Genomic DNA, 14,912 nt, shown 5'->3' on the forward strand with positions numbered 1-14,912 from the left:
TCTTAACAAAAGCAAGTTTCATCTTCAGATTAGTTCTCTAAATAAGTATCTCATCCTTTAGTTTTGTTCCTTCTATGTAATATTCTGTTTAATCTTGGAAACGCTGAAACTCGCAATGAAGACCAGTGGTTGGATGACAGAGCAGTTTTTAATCGGGTACTGTCCTTTTACATTTCAGATGAAGGCAAAATAGCATTGAGGGTCTATGAACCTCCATAAGCATTTTCCATTAATTTCAGTTTTTGCAAGCCAGTTGCAGAACAATCAGGAAAAACTGAAGGATTTTAGCTTTATTTAACATTTTTACATAGCTAACATTCAGCCTATTCATGCTGTATGTTTTTCATGTCTATTTTCTTTCATCTCTGCTCAATGCTAAGATAAGGGCTTCAGCACTGCTTGTTAGAGCAAAGCTTTCATTTGTCTAGGGCACTTGGAGAACGTGGAATTTCCAGTTTTCCATTTGTATCTGAATTTGAAGAATGTTATGACAGTGTTTTCCCTTTGTTAAAAATATTTCGCATTGGAAATGAATACAGGTGAAACAGTAAGTCTAATAATGTAGGACTTCAAGGCACAGCAAAAATTTAGCAAAAGCTTTCTCTTCAGACTCTGTAGGAAGTTTAAGACCAATTTTGCCCAAATTTCTCAGCATGTGCTTCTTATAAAGATAGAAGTGCAAAGAAGAAGCAACATCAAGAGAGTAAACTAGTGTATGCAAAACAAAACCCAAGAAGGCTGTGTGAGGTAGCCTGTTGTCATGAAACGCTTACTCTAGAGGTCAGTTCACTGACACTTTAAAAAACTAAAAGGCAGTTGCAGTTTGTAGATATTTCTATAAATACTTGATGTCTCCATGTCTAATTCTGTGAGTTTAAGTGGAACATTATATGTTAGCCTCAGATAGGTGTGATTGTAATAATTTTTATAAAATACCATTTCCAGTCGTGATTAACATCTTTCTAGTCACAGCCTAAGTCAAACAGAACGACAAATGGTTCCAAATGTAGCCATCTGCCTAAGAACAGGGAGGTCTTTGTGCTCTTACTGGGGTTGTGATCACTATTAAATGTGTTACCACTTGTAGTTGGCTTGGCTTGCTTTATTTCTGAAAGAGGATTCAGTTTTCTAAAGAAAATGCAGTGAGTTTAGGTTACAGCACAGAACTCTCTATTAAGATTCGTAGCTAAGAAAGTATGTAAAGTTCACTGATTTTACACAACTAGTATCTTGTAGTAATTATTATCACAATGAGACTTGTATTTATCACTGTTTTTTCTCTCTAGTGTGTTAAATTGTACAATTAGCCTACAGCTGACATATCTGTTTGAGAGTTACAAAAAATTTCCTCATTATTTGTACAATGCTTTGAGCTACGGATCATTAAGGTCTATAGCACAATAATCACTAAGGGTGAAAATAGTTTAAAAAAGTCTAGGTGTCCCCCGCCCCCTTTTTTTTTTTTTGCATCAGGGCTATTAAACTGTCTATATATTAAATGACATTTTGCAAGTTTAAGTATTTATGAATTTTGTTTCAACTGTTGAAGGAGAAAATATACCGATTTGAAGACAGAAGAGAGTGTGTGCGTTTACAACTAGCACCCTATACAGGTTTTTTGAGGGTATCTTTCAACTCTCACCTGCTGTTTATAATAATCACTTCTGTGCATAAGATTTTTAAAAGACTTCTAGCAATGGTGCTTGCCCAGAATTGCAGGTCATACATTTCAAACAGATGTATGTTTCAAACAGAAATGTACATCTTGGTGTATTTTGGTGAGAGCGGTTGTACTTTGGTACAGACTCTTGTCAGTCTTGGGTTATAGTACTGAGTATCCTCTCTGTACAGCATATCATTGTCTGCTGATCTGAAAAAGTCATGTTCTGCTCCTTTTTTATGCTACCTCCTTTTAAGACTTTGGACTTCAAAACCAAAAGTAATTCCATAAAAATATTACTGTAATCAATGAAAACTTGAGTGGTGGACATGCCCCTCTGAAAAAGAAGCTAGAGAAAGCTACCTTGTTCCCAATAGTACAGTATGTTGTTGAATTGACTTTTTGACACTCTGCATTTTATGGTAGGTTTGAGGTTAAACGTAACAGGACGAACCATCTGCTACTGATCTCCTGAATTCTGCTAACTGTTCTGAGAATTCAGATTCCATGGGTAATAATTTCAGGCTAACAGAAAATTTAGTGTGAATCATATAGGAGATACTTTGTTGAGTGAATTTGTTGTCTTCTATTATTAGGAATACTTTAAAACAGAAACAAATATTGGACATTTTAAATAAAATAAATGTCAACCTATTTTAGCTTTAGCTTTTCAGTTGGAGGAATTCTACTTTTTTTTTTTAAAGTCCCCACAGTTTGCTGAAATAACAAGTTCTGATTCTTAAACCAAGGCAAATAACAAAACTTTCTGTGGGAAGTGTAATTAAGGTGCTTTTTTCTATATTCCACTGCAACAGTTATCACTGTTATCTCTCTGTTTCACTTGGAAACACTTTGTTAGCATTTCTTTAAGGTCATCTACATCCACAATGTTTACAAACATGTGGGAATCACTGTCCAAGGGAGAGGTTCCATTCCTTTTCTACCTGTTTATGCAGCAGTATAATGTGTAGTGTTGACATGAGACATTATATTGTTGCACTTAAACAGCACTAGAAGAGTGTTTCTTCAAAAACTTTTGCAGTACAGTTGCTGTTCTAATGGCACTTCTGTCCCTGTTTCACATTAAAACTACGTGCAAAATTTAATGTTAAAGACCATGCTTTGTACAGCACTGAACAACTTTTATCTGAAAGGGAGCTGAGAGCTCTCAGGTCAGTTGTAAAATGAAATCCACATTTTTTTCCCTTAAATTGGCAGCTGATTCTTATTATGAACCAGCTGAAAATCAAATCTTAACAGCATTGTTCACAGAAGAATTTCTTAGTCTCCTTGACTAGTTATTATTTTGTATTTTAATATTAATCATTATTGGGTTTACTTTGGAAGTTCATCTACAAAATCACCAAATATTGGCTCTGGAAAAAATAATTCTTTTTTTTTTTTTTCTTTGGTCTCATTTTAAAAATTATTTTAATTAGCACTACAGCTCTGTTTTAACGAGCCAGTCTGGAAATTCGGGATCTGACTTTCTGAAAGTGAAAGAAAACATCTAAGAGCTAACCGAGATTATGTGCTAATAATGACTAGCTGTTTCCCGTCATAAGACAGGATTATATATGTACTTTACAGAGTGAATTAATCTTGGAAAAAGAAACTAAGTCTCTGTGAGTGCTAATAGTGACATAATTTTTCTGAGAGACAAGGAAATTATAACTCAACACATTCTTTCACTTCCTCAGTCCTGGATTCCTTTAAACTTCAGTTTTTTTAACAAAAAGCAACAGTAATACATTTGTGGTTAGCTGCCATGCTGCATGGTCTAATACTTCACAGACTTTAGTGGCAGAAAGAGAACAATTTATTTTTAGAATGAACATATCAAGTATAGCATGGTTTAAATTCTAGAAACTTTGTTCTTAGATCAGTGACAAAAGCCAAAATTGTTTCTGTGAATGTATCCTTTATGTGGTGACATTTATGAAATAACTGAATAATCCACTTTCCCTGACTCAAAGTTTTTGTGTTTTGGTTTTTTTTTTTTTTTTTTAAATGTAGAAATTCTCTTCAGGTTTGAAAGCAAGGTGTTGGGACTTACTTCTTGCTCATAATGTCTCTCTGTTGTCTTGTTTTTGAGCACATCAGTAAGGTAGCTCTATTTGTCACCTCTGTCCTCTATTTGAGTTTCATTTAAAAAACTTGTGTAGAGTGTCAAAGCAGTGGCTGCCTGTGTGCGAAACATTGCAGGCTACCAAGTTCCAAATTCCTTCATTTTGAGCAAACAGACTATTAAAGTGTACTGAGAAATAGTGCTACATATTGACCCATAAAAACTAAATTCTAATCTTCATGACAAAAATTAAAGGGAACTCTTATTCATGCAAAGATTATTTGGGGGCTATTTAAGGTAAGAAAATGCTAATATCCAACTCTTGTACCTAATAAGTATTATAAAAACGTTCTGTTAGTTATTCTTAACCTGAAAAAATATGGTTAGTAGCTCAATTTTAATTAGATCTGGTTGGGAATGAAACTTAGAGCTATTATTGCTATCCCTTATGGAGCAGGGGAGAGCAACTAGAACTGTATGTGTTGCACAAAAGCTAGACAGGTTTACATGCATTGGCTCCAGTGGTAAAAGTTAGCTCTGGGAAAAAATGAGGGAGAGGGACAAGGACAGGAAAAGAGTTAATTTCAGCTGATTGGAACCAAGAGCTTTAAGGCCATGGTAAGTGTAAATGCTTTTTCTCTTGAGTTTGCAATAGCTGGTAGCTTCTGTTAGCAGTTCTTTTCTATACCCCCAGCATGAGCACTACCTGAGTTTATACAAATGTTTCAATATTAGTCAGATATTAAATCTCATTGACAGTTTCGTTTCATTTTCTAAACATGGAAATGTATTTGAAGGGTGTGATACTCTAGGCCTCAAGCTGCAGCTCAGTTGTTTTCTAAATCACAGGACAGTCTGACTAAGCGGGTGAAATTGTGTGTTTGTGTATCTGTTCACAAGCTGTAGTTAACTGCCTCCCTAGAATCACTGTGTTAATGCCTACTGTGATGTCTGCTTGTATCTTAATGCTACACTGAGAAAACCTGTTTGAATGTGACATTGACTTTTTTGCATAGAATCAGAATTGTCTGTATTAAAATGTATTTATAAAAAAATATATTTTTTGTGGAAGGAAAGTAGGATTCTAGTTAATATACTATTGGGAAAATGTTAGAAACATTTTTACCAAGTTCATTTATAATTCTTTGTATCTTGTTAGTTACCTGATTTGTTTCCTGTAAGAACATCCACTGTGGCCCATTTAGTGGCAATGCAATGCACTGTCATGCAGAGAATCTGGTTTTCAGAAAACTGGGAGTCTTTTGTTTCCTTTTGGGACAGTAGGAAACTGAGTAGGTTGCCAGGAGAAAAAGGAACCTTGGCACCAAATCCACTTCTGTGGCTTTGGCTTCAGTAACTAGTTTATTTGACTTGTTTGCAGATAGATAAGTAGCGAGAGCACAGATTGAGACTTCAGGATAAAGAAAATTAGATGCTACAATTTAGTCTTCCTGTAGGAGAAGGAGAGTACTAAAATTAATTTATACAAGGATTAAATAGGGAGTACACTTGCTTAAAATTATTTAATATTGGCAGCTTAGTCATGAATGTGCATACTAGGGAATATGCTTAACTTTTTCCATTACCTTGGAAAATGGTTAAAAACCATGTCACTTTCATTAGCAAGTGTTTCTTCTCCTGTAACAAATTGCAAAATGTAAAAAATAAAACTAAATAAATTATTGATCCTAGAAATGGGGGTGATTGTCTATTTTATTTAAATGTTGACATTAGCACATGAAAAACATTTACATTTTCAGATGTCTTCCATCAATATCTGAACTCCAGTTTTGTGCAAATTTATGTAACTAGCTTCACTTTCTGATGATTATAAACTAAGCAATGCACATGTAAAAACACTTCAGTGGTTTGTGTAGTTACATGAGTAAAACAATTAAATTAAAAGTGTTTAAATAGGATTCAGCTTTCTGATTGGTGAAAATATCCTGGGGGCATAATTAGAATAAATTATTTTCAAAGTACATTAACAGAACTTAGTTGTTCCACAGATCACAGTTATGCACCAGGTTGTGCTTTTCAAAAGTCTCCCAGCTGCACTATGGAGAATCAATTTTTGAAATTAATATGACACTTGCAATTGCTGTCTCTGCCCTATTGACTAAAACTGAAACATCTGCTCAGACTGAAATGAGTTGTATTGGGGTAATTCCATCTTGATGCTTTTGATATTTTAGTCAAAAATTCCTGGGAATATCTCTGTGTTTCTCTGTGAAGCAGAACAATTTACCTGCTCTCAGAGGAAAAGTAGTATAATGTTTTTTGAAAATATCTGCTGTAACTTAATTTGATTCCTCAGAATTGCTTGGGGGTGCCTTAGTAACACAGTATCCAGCAGCACACTTACTGCGTACTGGAATTTGCAGAAGAAATTTATTAATACAAGGCTTTAACTTCTGGACTATTACTTGGAGCTGCATGAAATACCTGCACTGAGTTCCGCAATAAGGTGACGACCTGAGCACATGTTTGGAATGTGACTATTGTTCAGTTATCACTCACCTGAAATCTGCAATGAAGATAAACTCAAAGTTCTCTTACAGGCTCTTCTAAATCAGAGGATAGTTTCTGGTTTTGCCTGTACAGGTTCTCTGTGGTTAGATGCTCTCTCCTGATTAAGCTTACTCTCGGAATTACCCGAACAACTGGAAGCATCAGGTCTATTTTCTTAGAATTCTTGAAAGGACTAGATGCTGATTTCACTGAATACCTGAACAGAAGAGATAGCAAAATCAGTACTAATAACTCTTTATAAGGCAGGTTAAACAGTCTCTCTGATTTTGATGCTCAAGGATAATTACCTGGACTGGTTGAAAAACTTCTGAGGTTGAAGAGAACCTTTTTTAAAGAAAAAAAAAAATCCAAATTTTATTCAAGAGAAAATCTCCCAGTGTTAAATATCTGCCAAAAATATACTGCATTACCAATGCTTTTTTTCCTTAGCTAGTATGTCAGTCTCATTTATTAATCAATATGCCTAATTATCCTGGAGATGTTCTGTACCTCTCCTCAGATTCTTATTTCTTATGGCATTTGTCAGCTGCTTAGCTGTTGTGACAGTTCTTACGTGTTTGCACCATGCTTCCAATTCTTCTGTCATTGTTCAAGGGCATTCATCTATCTGTGACTTGCATTCCCTTAACGTTTCTTAACTGTAGTAAGAACAATTCTCAGTGATACACTATTCCAAGTTTCCCAATGTATACCTTTAGGACAATGTATCTTATTTTTAAAGAAAATTTTAGAGATTACAGAAGTCTATCATTGCATGCTAGGATAAAACAAAGGTATTTATTCTACCTATTTAAGTCCACAAAAAGGAGTGATTGGTTTCCAGAGATTTTTTTTTTTTTTTCCTTAACCAGTACTGTACAAGAACTTAAAATAGGAGGTGAAATCATGCTGGATAATGTCTTTTAATTAAAACTACAAAGAGAATTTAGGTAGGTAGAACATAATTGCAGTTGGATGATTCCCAGCCATTATTTTGAAAACTGACATGGGACCTTAAATAACAAAGGCCTGTTTTATTTAATAATAATTTAATTATTCTGGCGGAGGGCGTAAACCATGTTAATGAAGCTTGCATATGAAAGTAATTTGTAGCAAGAAATAAAAACAGGCAGGGAAGTTACAAACAGCAATGTAGAAAACACAAAATGACATTTACTTTACAAAAGGAAGTTAACACATAGGGGAGGGAAGAGTTCTGAACACTTTCAGTTCTTCCTTTTCTGCTGAATGACAGAATGACTCAGAAGAGGGGAACAGCAAACTGGGTATTTTATAACTTTATAGTTTAGCTATAAAGAGTAAAAAATTATCCCAGATGATGAATTATTGGAATATGCCAGTTTTACCATATTTACCGGAACAGTTATGCACACAGTTGTACTTCTTGTACTTGTTTGGCTATAGCAGTGTACATAGCTTTTGTTTTTTTCAATAAAGGCCAGACAAAAACCAGACTAGCAAAGCTTGGGCAAAGGGAAACGCCTGGCAGTTATAGGTAAAGCTTTCAGTCAAATATCAAACTGTTACATTTATGTATCACTTGCTAGTCCTGTGTATGCTGTAAAGTGTATTTCCTCGTGCATGCAGCCCAGCAAAGAAACCGGCTTACAAAGCATCCTTTGAGCATGTGTACACAGACCCTGCTTCAGCTCTGAAAGGTGTACTTTGCTACGTGCACCAGACCTGAAAGCTAGAAATATCTAGAACCTATTTTAGTAAAAAAACCCACCAAAACTCAAACCCCAAACATTTTCTTTATGAATGATGTTGTGAAAGGTACGGCATACCACAGTTATGTGAATGCTACTCTGCTCGCTGGCATTCAGCTAGTTTTGAAAATCATGTTTTTGTTTCCCAAATGCATACCTTACCACCCATATAAGTAATTAAGAGTCTAATTAAACCTGCTGACTGCTTTGATGTCTGTACAGTTTTGTAAGTCAGGAGAACAGAGGGTACACTAGGCCCCCTAAAATTAAAGCATGCACGGAGATCTGATTATAAGTTCAGAGGAAATAAAACTTTCTGCCCCAGATATGCCAAGTCTCTTTAGCACTGAGGTGTCATGTACCTTTTAAAGACGTTCCCCCACTGGAGGTCATCAGCTGGCATTTGTCATAAATTAAATTTGAAATAACAGCGCAGAAAGCGTTCTTTGCAGCCGACAAATACATGCATAAACTTCCTGTGGCTATCTGGCAAGAGACGCTTGCAGGAAACACGAGCACAAGGTTCACCACTTAGATAACTTTAAAGACTATTATTTCAGCTAACATTTAAATTTCTTTAAGATACATTAAAATGAGAAAGATAATTTCCAGCCAAAGCAAAACCTTGCACTAAAAGCTTTGGACTTTATCTCCGTCGATTAACTGGATATTTGGTACAAAGTATTTTTCTGTAGGTTTTGGGTTTTTTTTTTTGTTGGTTTTTTTTTTTTTTTTAGGGTTTTTTCATTTGTCTTTTAATGTTCTAAAGTCATGGAGTTAAAGGTAAGTGTCATAAATGCCTTAAGTAATCATTTAAGCCTGGTGCCCCAGACAGGCACAAACATGCTAGGCTTATTCATGTGGTTGAAATTAAAATTCTTCAGTAGCTGCCTGGTGAGCGAGATCTTAAATTCTTTGTTCATCTAAATCATGTAAATTCCCTTTTCTAGTGGGTTTTGGTTTTTTTTTTGTTACTGATTTGCTTCTACCCGAGAGCACGGTGCGTGGCCACTTGCAGCGTGTCACTTTAACAGGGCAAAGCCTTTCTGGGCAACCGCCTCCCTGGAGGCTTCTGGAGAGGAAAGCCAAGGCTGTAGGAAACGCTCGCCGAGCCACACCTGCCTTGCTTTTAGCTCATTACTCATCCCCGCCCGCTGCCAGGCCTTTCACCTTTCCTGCCAGCGCACAAACGCGCCCTTCCCGGCCCCGCCAGACGTGGCCCGTCCTCGCCCGGGGCTGCGGTGGCGACGTGAGGCGGCGAGCGCCGCTCGCGCCCAACGGCCCTTCCCGCCCTCCCCTTCAAATCCCAACGGCCGCGGCGGCGGCCAATGGGCGGGCGGGCCCGGGCGCCCGCCGCCAACGGTCGCCGCTCGCGCCGTGAGGCGGCCGCCTCGCCCTGCGGCCGGCAGCCGCCGGCGGGCACCCGGTCGCCGGCGGCGGCCGCTGTCGCAAGGGAGGCGGCTCCGCGGGCAGACGACGGGCCGCGGGAAGGGGCGGTTCCGCGGGCACGGCACCCGGCCGGGCGGCGGCTCCGACCGCTCCCTGCCGGGCGGCGGGGAAAGGCTGCCAGCGAGGTGGGTGTCGGTAAATCACCTCAGCGCTAGCTTGGGAGGCTGTCATCCGCCCCGCTCGGTGCCTGCTGCTCGTTAGCTGACGTAACTAACTTGCCGGTGACGATGGCGTGAATAAGAAATTTGAGTAATGCGACTAATGACGGTCTTCGTTGTGCAGCCGGGCCTAATTGTCAGGAATAAACGTTTAATGGCTTTACTTGCCTCTTCTGTGCCCAGGTGAAAAATCCATAGATTCAGAATAGGAAGTCTTCAATCCATCTAAGCAGCAAAACGTTTCAGCGCTTTGTTAATTCAGGTGGCTGAATTACGGAAGTTTAATAGCAACTGCAGTCTCTCATCAGTCTTTACGGGCCTTGAGGCACGCAGCACGCTTTCTATGCGTAAAAACGATTGGCAGCAAAGTTGGTGTGAACTCGGTAGTTCTTGGAAGCTAATTCCAGCACTTGTTGGCATCTTGTGACCCTTTGTGACTTGGAGAGATTAATGCTAGAAAAGACTGCTAGGCTGTCTGGCTTCCTGCTTATCTCTGTGTCCCTTACTCTGTTGAGCCCAAATTTACTTAAATCCATAACTAGAGGGTACTAGAAAGGTATCCAGTCTTGACGTGGAGGTAACAAAAAGACAAAAAATCATTTTTGCATAATGTTGAACAGCGCTGACCACCAGTTTACCACCACCAGGGAGGGCTCTTATTTGGTGATGGTTTCACATTGATGGCTATTTGCTGAGATTTGGCAGTTTGTCATCCATTCAATATTTGTTATATTGATGTATAATATCTGAGACTTTTCATCAATGTACTAGCTGACTGAGAAGCAGCCAGGGGAAATAAATCCAATATGCATTAATGGTGTTCCTACTGTTGTTTATTTTCAGTGTAAATGGGTACTGTTCGTGTGTGTTTGTTTCTTTGTATGGACAAAAGAAAAAAAAAATTGCCCTTTTCTGCTTCTCAAAAGGACTGGATTTAAATTTTATTTTATGAACTAATGCCATCATTCATTATTTTAGTGGCGAACAAAGCAGTAGTTCTCAAGTAAATTTTTGCTATGGCCACACATGGGAAATGCGAGTTTAAAGCTTCCATTTACATTATTGGATGCATGGCGAACCATATAGTTCTTATTCAGCTAGTGAATGTTTTGGTTTTGTTTGCATTAGACTAGAAATGGATTAAGAGGTCAGAAAAAGCTTATGTAAAAGTGTTTACCATTTTTGATATTTAGTAGTCAAAACACAAACATTTACATACAGATCTGGAAGTCTGATTGAAGTATAAAAATGGAGCATGAACACTGATAAACTACCTTCTGGAATACAAATATTTGTTTCAGCCAGTAGTTTAAATTTATTTGAAAGTGCCAATAAATCAGTTGCACTTTTCAAGCTTTGTGTACAAAGTTAAAGACATAAAGTAACACCGTCGTGCTATTTAATACTTTATCTGTTCTGTAATGCCTGTTAATCACTGTTGGTTTCAAGTAGCTTAGTGCTGTGCCAGGGTTTTGAAAGATTGTGCAAAGGTATGAACGTATCTGAAAAGAACTGTATCAACAAAAGCAAATGAATCTTCAGGGTTGATGGTTTTATATCAAGAACAGGAAAACATTCAGCAGGCAGCCTGCTTTAGCCAGAAGTCCTGTAACAGTAAATTTAGGCTTATGTCAAGAAAAAAGAGCTTGAAAACATAGTTCTGATATAAATTGCTATTATTTGAATTTTCTGAAGTTTAAATGAAATGTACAATAAAAAAAAGGTGAAACTAATAAATCCTAAACTTTAGAATGCAAATTTTTCCTAATCATATGTTGGAGAGGGCAACGGCAAACACTTTGTTCTGTTAGGTAATAAGATATTTTTATGGTAATTCCACTTAAGATTTTTTTTTTCCTAGATGGAAATAGCTGTTTGCATAATGTGTTTGGTTTAGGCTGATTAAGCGAACATCATTAGTCTTGGACTGGGAAAACTTCATTATTTTCCTCCTTTTCCCCCCTGTTTTCAGAGTACTACTTAAAATGGTCTTTAATGCAAATATATCTTAAATAGATCTGCAATGTGTGCAAAATAGTTATTTTATGGTAGGTACAAAGTAAGGTGTCACCAGCTTTACAAGTTCTAAGAAAATGTTTACTGTGCTGTAAACTGTGTCAAAAATTATTTTAAAAGTACTTGCACAAGATATGGATTACCATTCTATATAAATTAAAGTAGTTAAATAAATACAGTTTTTAAAATATACTTTTAAAAATATACTTTTAAAATATACTTTTTAAAAATTAATTGTTCCAGAATTGTAATTTATAGCATGACTCTTTCCTCATGAACCCATATTTCAATGGGATTTTTTTGTGCGTGTGCCAGAATCACTAATGCTAAACTGCAGCAAGACAATAAAATTCTAGATGTAAGAGCCTGAAGGGGGGCAGGGGGGAGAGGAAAACCCAGACAATTTATACTAGTTAATAACTTGCAGTCTTTTTCTTTTTCTTTTTTTTTTTAAACATGACTCTTTTTTAATATAAGAAAAATCATGTAATGACTTTTAACTTCTGTGAAATGTCCAACCATGCTAAATATGGAATGTATTGGAGAAAATACTTTAAGGTGCTTAGAATAACTATATAGGGAGGACAAACCTCTCTTGTGTAGATACAGTATGTCAAGAAAGTCAGGCAAAACACAAGAAAAAACATGTTAGAATGTTCTTTTCCCTTTTGTCCTTTATGTCTGATCATTCTTCAAAGACTTATTACCAAGAAAAATATAAAATACAGTATGACACTTGGATTTCTCTCTCTATTTCTTCCTCCCCCTCCACCTTGTGGTCACGTGTATGGTCACAAGCATGGAATGTATTGGTGCATCTGAGAGAATGCCCTAGCCTGTTAAACACAGATCAGAGAGTATATGAATGGCACATGAATATTACAAATCGTGAATGAGTTGCTATGCCCATAAATTATAAGTCTTTAACACAGAAAAAGCAGCTTAGCTTTTCTTGATTTAAAATCTGTGAATTTGGAGTTTCTGTAGCAGATACTTAGCTCACCTTGGTAAAGTGTTGTCCAGAACCATACTGTTGATTTTAATGGATTTTTTTATGTGCTGTGGATTTGGTTTAATCACAAATATTTTATTACAATTTTTCTGTGTTTTTAGAGTGATGGACCTTCCTGATGCCCTTCACCTGGTACGTTCTCATGCATTTTCTTGTCATCATCTCCTTTGCCAAATATAAAATATTGAGAAGATTGTTAATTCTGTAGGGTAGTATCTTGCAAAGGTCTGTATCATTCTTTATACTGTCCATAATGTGGTTCACTGTATGCTACTCAGTATGTATCATTATAAGGATTTTAACAAGGGCTAGGAAGAATTTGATGCAAGTGGTGATTGAAAGTAACTGAGAACTGAGTATCTCACTCCCTTAGGCCTCTGAAAATTTTGATCTGCATACCAACTCTTTGGTGTTTGCAGTGAAGGACTTCTAAACGGAGAGAATCTTATCCTGAGAAGTCCTTAAGGATACAGGTAGCTGTATGCAAAAGTCCTGCTGACCTCAGCGTGGCTGTTCACTGAAGTTAGGTAAATGTATTTGAGGAGTGTGAGAGGGTCTGGACAGATGGTCCTACCCCAGCGGTGGGGGGTGCTGGCACAGTCGTGTTGTCTTCTGTTGAAGTCAGAGGGTGAGCATACAAACGCACAGAGCTGTGGAAACTGATCTCTGGGCGCAAGCCAGATCTGTTGTAACAGTCGAATATTTGTAGATAACATTATTTACCAAATACTATTATTATTTTTGGCTTAAGAGTGATGTTGATGTATTTTAAGGAATACTAGTAGCAGAGCCAGCAGGGGTACAAAAACATGCTGCCTGAGTGCAGGGCAGGGGGTTGGTTTGGTTTTGCTTTTCCTCAATGCATGGTTATATTAGGATATATATTTGTTTGATTCTTTTTTCCAAAAAGGTATCTAGGATAATATTATTGCTCTTAAGGTTTGTACTTGGTAGGTATTTATTTGTAACTTGGTAACTCTTAAATTATACTGAATATAATGTTTAGCAGCTTTATACTTACTATATGCTTTAGGCTTATCATTTAATATGCACATTTCTAGTGATGTTAATTTTTTCCTTATTTCTTTATCTAAATCTTAGGATGGTCAAGAATTCATTCACCTAGCTCTAGTATGTTTGCATAACTCTCTTCCTGCTGTTTTTTTTGCATAGAACAGCTTGGCAAACTTGACTGCGTTTCTCACTCGGCGCATTCTGTTTGCAGGAATGCAGAGGAAGAGGGGCTCAAGTCAAGTGAGGATTTCTTGATAGCTGCATAAGGGATTACAAAATTGCATCACATGTGTTCTTCCTAAGACTTCTCTATCTGTCTGTGCCTAATCTGATTTTGTTTTAAGTCTGGGCTAGTAGGCATGGTTGAGGGTGTAGATTTGAACCCGGACTTGGCTTCAGTCTTAACTGGCAGTACTCCACCTCGCTGTGAGAAAGTGGCTAATTAAACCTGCATGCATTTATTTTAACAATACTACCTCACTGTTCTACCTGCTCTGTACTTTTTTTTTGTAATTCCTTACTGCTTTTTCATAGTGTAAGTGACCCAATCTGACTCAAATTTTAACCTCCTTAGTTTCTTCCAAGTATCCATAATATGTGAATAGAGATGTCATTCAAGACACTTTGATATTTTTTTTGTTTGTAGACCATTTTCCTTAGTGTTGTTAAAGGTTCCTGCTCCAGGTTGCTTTGTTTTTAGATTGCATCACTTGAAATAAAACATTGTTCTGTCATGTCACAAGCAGCACCTTTATGGTAAATCAGAGAGAGAAGTGTATTCCTGAGAAGCTGGCTGCTGAAATGCCTTAGTTGAGTTCATGTTAGGAACCATGTGCTATCCTAATGCTAAGGGCTAGTTCAGCATCATAATAAACCCTGTTGGATGTGGCTGATGTCAGCTGGATGTTAAAATAGAGATGCTTTCTGGATTTGGCTAACTGCAACAATTACTGTTGTCTTTTTTTATTAGCATTTTTTAAAATCTTGACTTAATGGTTGAATAATTCATCTTAGTGTTCAGTTTATGTGGATAAAAATAGAGGAATGAATGTGAATAATTTCCAGCCGAGTAAAAATTCTACTAAATTGTTTTGTTCTTTTTTATTAAAAAAGCAGAGTTTTAAATTTCTTTTTAAACACAGTAAAACTTAGATTTTTTCACTAAAGTGTATTTGTTGCTTTGGTTTAGTCTGTCAGCAGCTAGTCCTCTATCTTCTAATACTTGCAGAATTTTCAGTTTATCAAAAACTTGTTTCTCAAAACCCAGAACTTCTTTCAAGGGGATTATAAATGT

The sequence above is a fragment of the Pelecanus crispus genome, chromosome 12, assembly GCF_030463565.1.
Source record: "Pelecanus crispus isolate bPelCri1 chromosome 12, bPelCri1.pri, whole genome shotgun sequence".
Classification (NCBI taxonomy): Eukaryota; Metazoa; Chordata; class Aves; order Pelecaniformes; family Pelecanidae; genus Pelecanus; species Pelecanus crispus.